The sequence below is a fragment of the Pleurodeles waltl genome, chromosome 12, assembly GCF_031143425.1.
Source record: "Pleurodeles waltl isolate 20211129_DDA chromosome 12, aPleWal1.hap1.20221129, whole genome shotgun sequence".
In the NCBI taxonomy this organism is placed as follows: domain Eukaryota; kingdom Metazoa; phylum Chordata; class Amphibia; order Caudata; family Salamandridae; genus Pleurodeles; species Pleurodeles waltl.
In genome coordinates, this window is record NC_090451.1 from 575132316 (window position 1) to 575146288 (window position 13973).

Consider the following 13973-nt stretch of genomic DNA (forward strand, 5'->3'; position numbering starts at 1 on the left):
ACTGGGCTGCCCAGGCCCCAGGGAGGCAGAAACCTGTCTGAGGGTTGGCAGCAGCAGTAGCTGCAGAGAAAACCCTGGAAAGTTAGTTTGGCAGTACCCGGGCTCTATGCTGGAGCCCCGGGGATGCATGGAATTGTCCCCCCAATACCAGCATGGTATTGGGGTGACAATTCCATGATCCTAGACATGTTACATGGCCATGTTCAGAGTTACCATTGTGACGCTAGATATAGGTTTTGACCTACATGTAGTGCATGCGTGTAAATGTGTCCCCGCACTCACAAAGTCCGGGGAAATTGCCCTGAACAATGTGGGGGCACCTTGGCTAGTGCCAGGGTGCCCTCACACTAATTAACTTTGCACCTAACCTTCACTAATTGAGGGTTAAACATATAGGTGACTTATAAGTTACTTAAGTGCAGTGTAAAGTGGCTGTGAAATAACGTTATTTCACTCAGGCTCCAGTGGCAGTCCTGTGTAAGGATTGTCTGAGCTCCCTATGGGTGGCAAAAGAAATGTTGCAGCCCAATGGGATCTCCTGGAACCCCAATACCTTGGGTACCTAGGTACCATATACTAGGCAATTATAAGGGTGTTCCAGTGTGCCAATAAGAATTGGTAAAATGAGTCACTAGCCTGCAGTGACAATTTTAAAAGCAGAGAGAGCATAAACACTGTTGTTCTGGTTAGCAGATCCTCAGTGATACAGTTAGGCACCACACAGGGAACACATACAGGGCATACTTTATGAGCACTGGGGTCCTGGCTAGCAGGATCCCAGTGACACAGGCGAAAACAAACATACATACAAGTAAAAATGGGGGTAACATGCCAGGCAAGATGGTACTTTCCTAAACAGACCCCTGGCGGACCTTGCGACAATGGAGGACAGAGAAATTATCCTAACCTACAGACTTGATAAGGCCACAATCCAAGAACTGTGTGCCCAACTGGAGCCAGACCTGCTGTCAGCTCTCCGCCAGTCCACAGGTATCCCCCCTCTTGTGCCAGTCCTGTCAGTGCTCCATTTCCTGGTAAGTGGTTCCTTCCAAACAACAGTGGCCATAGCATCAGGGATGTCTCAGCCAATGTTCTCCAACGTGTTGACCAGACTGTTGTCTGCCCTGATGAAACACATTCACAACTACATCGTATTCCCCCAGGTGGAGGATTTGGCCACAGTGAAAGCTTACTTTTATGCCCTGGGACATATCCTTAACATCATTGGTGCCATTGATGGTACACATGTAGCATTTGTCCCCCCCCCCGGATAAATATACAGGTGTTCAGGAATAGAAAAAGCTATCACTCTCTGTATGTGCATATGTTGTGTTTGGCGGACCAGTACATCTCCGATTTGAATGTCAAGTTTCCTGTCTCTGTGCATGATGCCTTTATCTTGAGGAATAGCAGCATCCCAAATGGCCCAACTCCAGAGGCACAGGGTGTGGCTAATAGGTGAGCCGTGGTTCTCACCCAGTAGATGTTGGTGTATGGGTATGGTGTGGGTCCTAAGGGTGAGTTTGTGGCTAACAGTTGTCCCTCGATATTTGCAGGTGACTCTGGTTACCGCAACCTCTCATGGCTACTGACCCCAGTAAGGAATGCCAGGACAAGGGCAGAGGAACGTTACAATGAGGCACATGGGTGTACAAGGAGGATAATTGAGAGAACCTTTGGCCTCGTAAAGTCCAGGTTCCGGTGCCTCCATCTGAAAGGTGGATCCCTGTACCACTCACCAAAGAAATCATCGTTGCATGTTACACAACCTGGCCTTGAGACGCCAGGTGCCTTTTCTGCAGGAGGATGAGCCTGGAGAAGGTCTCGTGGCAGTGTGGAGCCTGTAAGCAGTGAGGAAGAGGAGGCAGAGGATGTTGATGTGGACAACAGAAGCACTCTCATACAGCAGTTCTTCCAGTGACACACAGGTAAGGCACTGTAACTTCACCTTCCATTGCAGTTTTCTGTTGGACATTGGACAGGGCAGCATGATTTCCCTATGTCTATGGCCACTTACTGTACCCTTTGGCATCTCTATTTTCAGATCTCTGTGCCCCACTCTGGCTCCTGGTGTGTTTACTGCTGCCCACTACAGGTCATACCAATACATATATAACTGTACATATGAATTGCAATGTTTTCAGATTGTTGTACTAATACCTATTTCAAACAATTGACAGACTCCTGATTTGTATTTGTTCCAGGGGTGCTCATTTAAGTGCTAGTACGTAGAGAGGGATGTGCAATGGGCTGGGGTGATGGTGGAAGAATGTCCAGGATAGAGTCCAGTCTCTTGGTATCACAGGGGCATTGTCCAATTGGCATAGGAAGGGGAGCAATGGTAGTTCAAGGTGGACAGGGTGACAGAGTAGGACAGAAGGGTGACAATCAGGAGAGTCTTATTTCCTGGCAGGGGTCTTGGCAATGTTCTCAGGCTTCTGCCTGGATCGCAGGGACTGTCTGCGGGGTGGTTCTCCTTCTGCAGGGGGTGAGGTGGTGGTGGCCTGTTGGTCCAGTGGTGGGGCCTTCTGTCGAATAGCGCCGGCAGAGTTTGAGGGCTGTTCATCGATGTGGCCAGTGTCAGGGGCCCATTGTTGTGCCACTGCCTCCCTCATGGTGTTGGCCATGTCAGCCACCCCTGCAATGGTGACCAGGATGGTGTGGATGTGTTTGAGGTCCTCCCTGATCCCCAGGTACTGTCCCTCATGACCCGCTCAGTCTCCTGCAACTTGGCCAGTATCTGGCCCATAGTCTCCTCAGAATGTTGGTATGCTCCTAGGATCGCTGCAAGGGCCTCGTGGAGAGGGGGATCCCTGGGCCTATCCTTCCCCTGTCTCACAGCAGTCCTCCCAGCTTCTCTGTTGTCCTGTGCCTCGTTCCTCTGAACTGTGTGCCCACTGCCACTGACTTTAGGTCCCTGATTTTCTTGGGTTTGTGGGTTTGTCTGGGGTCCATGTAGTGGTGGACACACTGCTGATTGACGTGTCCTGGGGACAGTGGTATGGGCCCACTGGGTGGGTGCTGTGCTGGTGTTTCCTGAGGGGGAGGCTCTGTGGTGGTATGGGACTGTGGCAGGGTAACCAACTGTCCAGAGGTCCCTGATGGGCCAGGCTGGTCATTGTGATCCAGGCGTGCAGAGCTGCTTTCTTCACTGTGGGCCTCTTCTGTGGGGGGAGTGGATGTTGGTGGCACCTCCTCTCTAGTGACGTTGAGTAGGGGTCCTGTGGGGATGACAATGCAGTGTTATTGTATCTACGTGTGCCATCTGGTGCATGGGTATGTTTCCCTCTATGGTTGTTATTGGCAAGGCAGCTTTGGGTTCTGTGAGTTTTGATTTGGTTGGCTAAGTGATGGTCACTAGTGTGCATGCTGTGGTCATGGGTGTCCATGCAAGTCTGTGATGGGGGTCCATGCATTGGTGTTGCTTGCAGGGCTTGGTATTGGGATGGGTGGGTTGTGATGGTGGGGTATATGTGAGGTGGTGGAGTGATGAGGGTGAGGGTAGGGGTAGGAGTTTGTGATGGCATGCAGGTAGGGTGGGGTATTTAATAAAAAAGATTTGACTTACCAGAGTCTAGTCCTCCTGCTACTCATGCAAGGCCCTCAGGATGCATGATCACCAAGACTTGCTCCTCCCATGTTGTTAGTGGTGGGGGAAGAGGTGGGGGTCCACCGCCACTCCTCTGTACGGCTACCTGGTGTCTTGCAACCACAGAACGCACCTTCCCCTGTAAGTCATTCCACCTCTTCCTGATGTCATCCCTTGTTCTGGGGTGCTGTCCCACGGCATTGACCCTGTCCACGACTCTCCGCCATAGCCCCATCTTCCTAGCAATGGACGTCTGCTGCACCTGTGATCCGAACAGCTGCGGCTCTACCCGGATGATTTCCTTCACCATGATCCTTAGCTCCTCCTCTGAAAACTTGGGGTGTCTTTGGGGTGCCATGGATGTGGTGTGAGTGATATGTGTGAGGATGTGTGGGGTGATGTGTTGGGGTGTGTGCTGTGAGGTGCGTGGATGGTGTATGGGGTGATGGTGTTTTGTGGCTCAGATTAAGTGGATGCTCCTGGCTTGTCTCTCTCTCTCTATTAGCAATCTTTTTTTTGTTGTTGAAAGGGTTGTGGGTAATGTGTGTGTGTGTTTTATAGTGGTCTGAGTGTGTGGGTGTGGTGTGTGTATGTGAGTCAGGTGTGTGTATTTTGGATTGTCCAATGTGATGTAGTTTTGTAAGTGTGGTGTATTTTGAGCGCGGCAGTGTGTACTGCCAATGGTTTACCGCGGTTAAAAGACCGCCGCAGTGATTCGTGGGTCCTGATACTGTTTTCTCTGTGTGGTTCATAATACCCATAGCGGTATACCGCCGCGGTCACAGTATGTTGGCGGCCGTCAGCACGGCAGTAGGCGGCATTGTGTGCCACTACCAATGCATTCATGTTGCAACAAATGATCTTTGCTTCTCAACCACCTTTGATGGGACAACTCAGTCTCCATTTTTTTCAATGCAAGGATGCATACTACGATACTTCTTCTCACTGGGAGATTGTGATTGGGAGGGACTACATAGGCTACATAAAGAAAGGCACAGAGAGGTGAATTATTACTACTGCCACTATCTTATTCTTGGTGACAAGAGGAGTCTCAGTCTGCATGGCTTCTTAAATAATCAGCCCAAACATGAGCCGTGAAGTACAATTAGGAAGAGCTGAATGAGCACCTGGCTAGCTCAAACTAGATCACATAATATTTGTTGTAACATAAACTTTACTTTTTAGCATTGTGGAACACACACAACAAATAAATAACTGTTTACTCGCCGAGCCCCAATACCTCGATGCCTAGCAGGTCAAACAGGTCCTGATGGCAGTCCCGTATGTCCCCCAAATGGTGCATCAACTGCTGCTAGGTGCGCTGGACTGCAGTGTGCGACGCTCTAACTGGCACACTCTTCCTTACTCACTTGACACTCCCAAAGGGTACAACTGTTCCTAGGCCTGCAACCTGCCACCAGCATAGAGGGGATGTGGAGCTGCACAAAAAACATAAGTGCTACCCCCTCCACTTTGGTAAAATGGGTCCGGGCTGCAGCCCTTGGCATCGCCGACGTCCGTAAGGTAAGCGGCAAGCAGCCGCACAGGCCCTGCCACTCCCTCTGCTGCCCTGCTCGGTCATGGCACTAGGAGATAAAAAAGAAAGGGAAAGAAATAGAAGTAAGGAAGAAAGAAAAAATGTAAAGAGAAAAGCAAAAAAAAGTATTGAAATAGTTACAAAAAACTAAAAAGCACACCAAAAAAAAGACAAAAGCAAAACACAAACACAAAAACACACACACATAAAAGAAAAGAAAATGGGGGTGGATAATTTAGAAAAGGGTAGGATTGCTTAGATTTAAGTTGAATCAAAAGTTAAGCCCAGCACCATACCTAAATAAAGAGAGAAAACAAAATGGCCGCAAACATGTGAACTGCGTGGTGCTGTTTGTGCATTATTTTCAATGCAAAAACGTGCATCACGCTCCCAAACGTGAAAACTGTAGAGCGAACCGGTGCACCGAGTGAATCCACCTGCTCACAGAATTCAACAAAGCGTGTAGAGATTTTTAACCACTTTGTGGAATTTCATGCAGTGGAATTCCATGAGCTCTGCCTACCGCTAAGAAATAAAACCCTTTTCAGGTGGGCGACCACGTGTGATATCACACCCCTCCCTAATTTGCCCAGTGGAGCAGGGCTCTGATAATAAACTGACCTAGGCTCTTAGATTCATGATTTCTGCACTCATAATAGAAATACTTTCCCAGAGTTCACTTATTCGGTCTTTGGTCACATCTGTCGCTAAAGGCTACACAATGGGGTCAGGTCTCAGCCAAGACTAAGTTGTGGACCCTGCGATAGTGGCCAGCACTAAGAATTGGTTTGAGCAGGCCATTGTGGGTTCCAAGGGAATTTCAGGAATATGACGGTCAAAGGGTTGGCTTGCTACTCCTGAGATGTCCTCAGAAGTAGAAGCCTGTGAAGACACATCTCTAAGATCACTTGGGCTCTGTAGCTTGTTTGAAATACCCCTTTTTTGCAAAAAAAGTAGCTACATTAGATGGTTTTTGAGGTTTGGGGTCTGGAGTTTTTGAAACAGTGGGGCAGGGAATTTGTTCTACTTCCTCTATGAGACTATAGCTCGCTCACAAAGTACAATTGCTCGAAGAGGGTCATGGTTTTTTTGTTAATGGGTTTATCTGAATGTTTTTCTGTGGTCGTTCTTTTCCCCATGGCTTCTTCCTGTGCTAAATAGAAACCTTTTTAATGATATAATGTTGCAGTTAAGGGTACACTTAAAAGTGGATGTTATAAAAACATAGGGGCAGATTTAAGGAAAGTGGTGCTGCACCCAGTGCAGAGCCACTTTATTTGCCCCCCTTAGTGCCCCCTACCACCACCACGTGTGTCCCATATTTAAAATATGGCACACCTTGGCACAGGGTAGAAGGCAATAGTGTCATTTTTTGTAACAGTATTGTTGTACTCTGCAGGAGTAGCGCCAAAATTCTGCAGAGTACATAGGGGCCCATTATAAATAATGGTATGCACCCTTTTAAAAGTGGCAAAAAAATGCAGCAAGAAAATCTCTTATATTTCCTTGCACCATTTTTTTGCCCTCCCCTTGCATACATTATGCCTGGCGCAGGCATAATGTGGCGCAAGGGGTTACAAAGTTTCCAAAGGCATGAATTGCATGACTTTGTAAACATGGTGTGGGGAAAATGCCACTTGAGCGCCTCTTTAGCATTAAAAAATTGATGCTATGGCAGTGCTAAGGTCGTGCTAGGGCTCTTAAATCTGCCCCTTAGTATATAAAAAACAAAACCTAACTCCCTAAAGGTATGCCCGCTATTGTTAGTACTGTTTCAAATTTAATCTAAGCAAATACAAACCTTAAGTAGATTAAATGATCACATGGGCACACAGAATAAAAACATAAAAGAAGGTCTGTGGATTCGCAGAACTCGTGTGATTATATGTGGGCCTCTCTGGTTTATTAATCAGAGGTAAAATACCTTTAGGAAAAGGGGAGAAAACAATGTATCAACCCATAGAGAACTACCCAACTAAAGGAGACTGATAGTCCTCCCCTGACACTAGGTTTAAGCACTAACATAAGTACTTTACCAGTGAATACAAGCTATGCTTCGTCAGGAGGCTGGCCTGGTCTGTAGTGGGTACCTAAGGTGCTTACACCTTATACCAGGTCCAGTTATCCCTTATTAGTGAAATGTAGGTAGTGTTCTAACAGCTTAGGCTGTCTAGAGGCAGCTGTAGCAGAGCAGCTAAGGCTGAACTAGGAGACATGCAAAGCTCCTGCAATACCACTATAGTTACACAGTACTTATACGCAATAAAAGACAATACTCAGTGTTACCAAAAATAAAGGTACTTTATTTTAGTGACAAAAGGCCAAAAATGTCTTAGAGGCAATTCTCCTTCTGGAGGAAAGTATTTTACACAATATATACACTAGAGACCAAAATCAGGTAAGTAAAGAGTCATAGAATAGTGCAAACAGTAGAAAATACAATAGAATGCAATAGGCCTTGGGGCAACACAAGCCATATACTAAGAAAGTAGAATGTGAATCACAAATTCCCCCCTAGGCAAGTGTAGTGTGTAGAGGGGTGCTGGGAGTGTAAGACAACACCAAGGTAAGTAAAATACCCCACCCCACAGCCCAGGAAACTAGGAGTAAAGTACCTAAAGTTTCCTCAGGACACACCACAAGTCGTGATAAGAGATATTGCAAGAACCAAGCAAGACTGCAATCAACAAATGGTGGATTCCTGGACCTGAAGACCTGTGAAGAGAGAAGACCAAGTCCAGACGTCACAGAAGATTCCAGGAAGGACAGGGGCCCCTGCCAACCTAGAAGATGGTCCAAAAGTGGATTTTCCGGTTAGAAGAAGTGTGCAGAAGAGCACCAAAGAAGATGGCTGCAGGTTCCTGCATGGTAACCGAGATGTCCAACATCAAGTTGTTGGATGCAGGCTGTTTGTGTCACTGGATTCGTCCAACAAGCCTTGGTTCAAGCATGGTCGCGGTTTGCATCAAAATGGCACTGCCTGGACTCAGGAGGGACCTGGGGGTCTCAACTCAGACTCAGGAGACAGTGGGGGCTCCCAGCACTGGACAGAGCCGACAGGAAACCAGGAAGCACCCACGGGAGTCCTTGGACACAAGGACAAAGAAGGTACAAATTGCAGTTGGTGCAGGACAACAAAAGAGGGTCCCACGCTGCTGGAGAACAACTCAGCGAGTTGTGCATCACAGGATGGAGTGCTGGGGACCTGGGCTACACTGTACACAAAGGATTTTTTGAAGAAGTGCACAGAAGCCCAAGGAGCTGGAGATGACGAAGTGCACAGGGGTACTGTCGCAAACTGGGAAGGCAAGCTCTTACCTCCTCCAAATTTGGACAGCTGGACCTTAGGACAGTCTGGGTCACGTTGGTCCACCACCCATGTTCCAGGGAGCAGGCTCATCATAAGGAGTGGAGTCCCAGAGAACCAGTTGTCGTCACAGAGGAGTGTCTGCAGGAGCAGGGAACTCTGTCACTCCACGGGAGATTCCTTTGGTTCTTCTGGTGCAGAGTGAAGACAGGGAGTCCTCATAGCGTGCACACCTTGGAAACTGTTGCAAATGCTGGTTGGAGTTGAAGTTGCAGGTCACAGGAGTCATCATGGATACTTTGTTGCAGTTACAGTGGTTCCTGGAGCAGTCTGCAGTTAATCCGACGGTTAGAAGCTGCAGCAGAGGATGCAGAGGATTCCTGGAGGAGTCTTGCAAGCGGAATCTGAGGAAACATCCAGAGGAGAGACCCTAAAAAGCCCTAAGAGGGGGATTGGCTACATACTAAGGTATACACCTATCAGGAGGGATCTCTGATGTCACCTGCTGGCACTGGCCACTCAGAGGTCTCCAGAGTGTCCCCACATCTTGGAATCCAAGATGGCTAATGCCAGGGACACACTTTAGGAGCTCTCGGCACCACCCCTGGGGTGGTGATGGACAGGGAAGTGGTCACTCCCCTTTCCTTTGTCCAGTGTCGCACCAGATCTGGGGGTCCCTGATCCGGTGTAGACTGGCTTATGCAGGGAGGGTACCATCTGTGCCCTTCAAAGCATTTCCAGATACTCTGGGAGGCTACCCCTCCAAAGCCTGCAACACCAATTTCCAAAGGGAGAGAGTGTAACACCCTCCTTCCAAAGGAAATGCATTGTTCTACCTTCCTGAGACTGAGCTGCTCAGACCCCTGGAGGGCAGAAACCCATCTGTGAGGTGGCAGCAGCTGGAGCTGCAGTGGAATCCTCAGAGAGCTGGTTTGGCAGTACAGGGGGTCCATGGTGGAGCCCCCTAGGATGTATCGGATTGACCCCTCAATACCTCATTTGGAATGGGGGGACAATTCCATCACATGGCCATATTCTGAACTACCATTGTGAAGCAATATATATGTATGGACATATATGTAGTGCACACGTGTAATGGTATCCCCGCCCTCACGAAGTCCAGGGAATTGGCTTTGGACAGCATGGAGACACTTTAGCTAGTGCAAGGGTGCCCTTGTTGCGTAGGCTCTCATTATCCTAATGAGACTACTGGATTTTTGGTTGGCAGGATCGTTCACAGTGTGGGGGACTAAGTCTAACCCACGGCGAAGGACCCTTGTCACCCCAAATCCGGGTTGAGCTCCGGCTAACTAGCAGTGCCTCATCTCTCCCAAAGGGAAGAGACAATTGGGCAGCCGAGCTCATGACATCTTAGCGCTTCCCAGGGAAGTCGTGGTTACTCAGATCCCAACCAGTTCTCTCATACACAGTGTGGTCTCATATATAAATGACAAAGGCAGTTTGAGCTTTAAAGATTGGTTTAAAGATTGGAACTGCATTTTAGATAACAAGGCTGAGCCGCAATAACCAGAACCATACAACACTGTGGGATTGAAATAGTAACGAGGAGAGTGAAACATAAGAATAACGCTATCATAGTGCTCCTAGATTGCGTTCTCTCCTCTAAGTTCTATTTTGAGCACAGCATGTTAAGCTCTAAGCCTGCCTTTCAGGTTCCCCCAGGAGGACATCAACCCTCATACCTGAGCAAAGGCATGTGATCTGGATCAGCATCTGCAACAGGGCAGTCAGCGTCTAGTTGTGGTTCCCTGGTCGGAATCTCCCACTTACGTGTTCCAGGACTAGGAAGTGATTTTATAACTAACACGCCGGTGTTCTAAGAATCGTCCCTACGTAAGAATGTGTACTTTCTTTGAACCCTAAAGACTAAACTTCTACCACGTCTATCGGCAATGTACCAGACTGTATCCTTGACTGAAGCACAGAGCGAGCTAGAATGTACTGTTTGAGAACTCCGGTGCTGAAGTAAGCTAAACAGTGTGATAGAAGAAGATAAAACAAGACCGTGAAACTGGTTATTGGAAAATAACAGTGCGAGGCTAAATAAAATGCATCTAGAACAAAATGCACAGAGGTCTAATGCTTTAAGCAAACGCGCAAAAGCTACATTAAAAATGGCTACACTACACCCTCCCCTTGTCGGTAGAAAGTGGTTTTAAGTCAAAGCTACAAAATGCCCTAAGTTAAAAAAAAATAACTAAAACCTTATATGATTTCAACAAGTCAAGAGGACACCAAAGCACAATAATCCTAAATTTAAAAATAAGCATGCGGCTAAGAGCCAAATTCATGTAACAGTGTCAATTTAGACCAAATCCAATTCAAACAGTGTTAATTGAAAGCAGGAGGGTCTCCACTTTGGCAGATGACAAGACCGGAAAATCCACGCCAAAGACTATTAAGGAGCAGGAAGGGTATGTCGTAGTCAGCCTCACGAAGCAAACGCAGCCGCAGCGCGCATGTCTGGGAATGAGCCCTCACCGTAACATCAACAGATCAGCATTAACCACCGGGGGGCGTTGCTGTGAGAGACAGACGTCTAGTGCATGTTCAAGAGAGCACCAACGGCACCGAAACACGGGCTGCACACAATCCAAAACCGGTCTGAATGACAGAGACCAGTCACACTCCAAATGTCCGAGGAGTGTTGCTCCAAAGTGCTACATCATACGTTCACGACACAGCTGCGCTGATGGGAGCGCCCACATTCGCCCTTGTTGCGGCGGGACAGCCATTGCGGAAAAACAACAGCAACAGCAAAATGCCGGCTAATAAAGCCAAAGTGATCGGAAATCCCCAAAAATGCTTCCGAAAATTGAATGAATAGCCGAAGGTATTAAACCGAATATGGAAGAAAAGGTGTGAACAAAACCAACACCTACGGCTTTGAAAAAATGTGCTAATCCAGCTCGGCTGGACGCATTAATTCCCATATTTATACTTTTCGACGCACAACTGTGCCAACGCAGTTGTGCGTCAAAAAATTTAACGCCGGCTAACGCCATTCCATGCGTGCGCCGTATTTATTCAATGACGTTAGCCGGCGTTAGCCGGCGCCTCGGAGTGGTGTGCGTAAAAAAAATGACTTACACCAGGCAGCGCCGGTGTAGGGGAAAATCGAGTTTGGGCGTGAAAAAATGGGGCAAGTCAGGCTGAGGCAAATTTTTCGCCTCAACCCGATTTGCATCATTTTTTTTCACTCCCAACCCCCATTGAAATGACTCCTGTCTTAGCAAAGACAGGAGTCATGCCCCCTTGCCCAATGGCCATGCCCAGGGGACTTATGTCCCCTGGGCATGGTCATTGGGCTTAGCGGCATGTAGGGGGGCACAAATCAGGCACCCCTATGCCACCCAAAAAAATAAAAAAAAATACCTACCTGAACTTACCTTAAGTTTCCTGGGATGGGTCCCTCCATCCTTGGGTGTCTTCCTGGGGTGGGCAAGGGTGGCAGGGGGTGTCCCTGGGGGCATGGGAAGGCACCTCTGGGCTCCTTCCGAGCCCACAGGTCCCTTAACGCCTGCCCTGAGCAGGCGTTAAAAACGGACGCTAACGAGGGTAGACGTCATTTTTTTTGACCCGCCCACTCCCGGGCGTCATTTTTGCCCGGGAGTATAAATACGACGCACATGCCTCGGAGTCATTTTTTAGTAGGGAACGCCTCCCTTGCATATCATTAACGCAAGGAAGGTGTCCACGCTAAAAAATGACGCAAACTCCATGAACTTTGACGCTTGACGCGTCTAACGCCAAAGTATAAATATGGAGTTAGTTTTGCGTCGGATTTGCGTAAAAAAAAAACGACGCAAATCCGGCGCAAACAGAGTATAAATATGCCCCTAAATATACGTCCCACAAGTTCACTAAAGTGGCTCGGAAAGTTGGTATTTAACAGGGACTGTATTTCTGCTGATGACGATGCCACCTGAAGTGCGTTGGTCTCGCGTGCAGATGTAAGGGTCACATGCTTCTGAAACAATAAAGCCTTTAGTCTACTTAACTTGTCGAAATTCACCTTGGAAGTAGCAATGTGAGGCCAGATATCTGCTACCTCCCTTAATTTAGTGGGGGGAAACAACACATTCCCGCAGCAAGTAACGACCTTGGTGACCGAAAAAACGTAAACTATTCCGGCCCGCATGCCACAACAGTCTTCACTATTGAGGAGGACGTAGCTGCCGTTTGAAAGCACCTGGAATGTGCGTTTAATCAAGGGGACCGGAACTCCCTTCAGATAGCAAGCCAAGTTCGCAACCGAGGTATTACATGCCCCATGCAAGGACAGCTGCATACAAATCATCGAATGGCTGACTGAAGTCTCGCATTTACTACCGCTAAGGAAAACCTCTCTCATGCCATTGAGACATTTGTACAAGAAGGGAAGTTCCCACACCTCATGTATATAACTATCTCCCAGCTTTTCATAGCCGCCTACCGGAACATGTTTTAAACAAGAAGTGAATTGTAGTGTAGAAATAGGCAGATTAATAACCCTGTGTATCAACCACTCAGCTGAGGGAATCTCGGCCACGGTAAAAGGCAATCTTTCCAATTTTTCAATTTTAAGCATGACTTAACTCGCCTCCTTCTCAGCCATCAGTTGTTGTTGTTGCGTCAAATTAAAGGAAAAAAATATCTCCCTGGCACTGATGTGCTGCCATGGAACGTGACCCGCCTTCAATGTCTAAAGTGTCCAACCCAACTGCATAATGGATCTTGTTTGACTTTGTCCATGGTATAAAGAAGACATATCAGATCATATAGGGGGTCATTCTGACCTCAGCGGTAAAAGGCGCTTACCGCCGGTCAGAAGACCGCCATAACACCGCCGTGGGCGCAGGAAACCGCCACGGTCATTCTGACCCGCAACAGGCAAACCGCCAAAAACCCGACATCCACAAAAGTCCGCCACACCAACGGCCAGCGAAAAACTGGCGATGACCAAACCTCAACCGTCACGCCAACAGAAATACGCCCATTCCATTCCGACCCACGAATCCACGCGGCGGTCTTTCAACCGCGGTATTCCATTGGCGGTACATACCGCCGCGCTCAAAATACACACACAGCTCCAAAACACTGCCACATTGGACATTTTAAAATACACACACCTGATACACATAAAAACACCACTCCCACACACCCAACACAATATAAAACACACACCCACATCACCCACAAATCCCTATGACCACCATTTCTTGACTAAGGCCAGAGAGAGACACTACCAGCTACTACAGAGCATTTACAGGCACATAACACCATCACTCACACAACATCCATGCACAAAACACCACACACCACCACACTCACCTCACTCATCACCACAAACACCACCCCACACCTCATCCACACCACCCCATGGCACCCCAAAGACACCCCAGGTTTTCAGACGCTGAACTCAGGGTCATGGTGAGGTACTGGGTTTTTCAGAACCGGTACTGATCCGGTAACCCAGTGGTGCCAGGGTACACCCAAAGACCTCGGGTACTTTCCTGATTCAGATCACAGAAACTCAG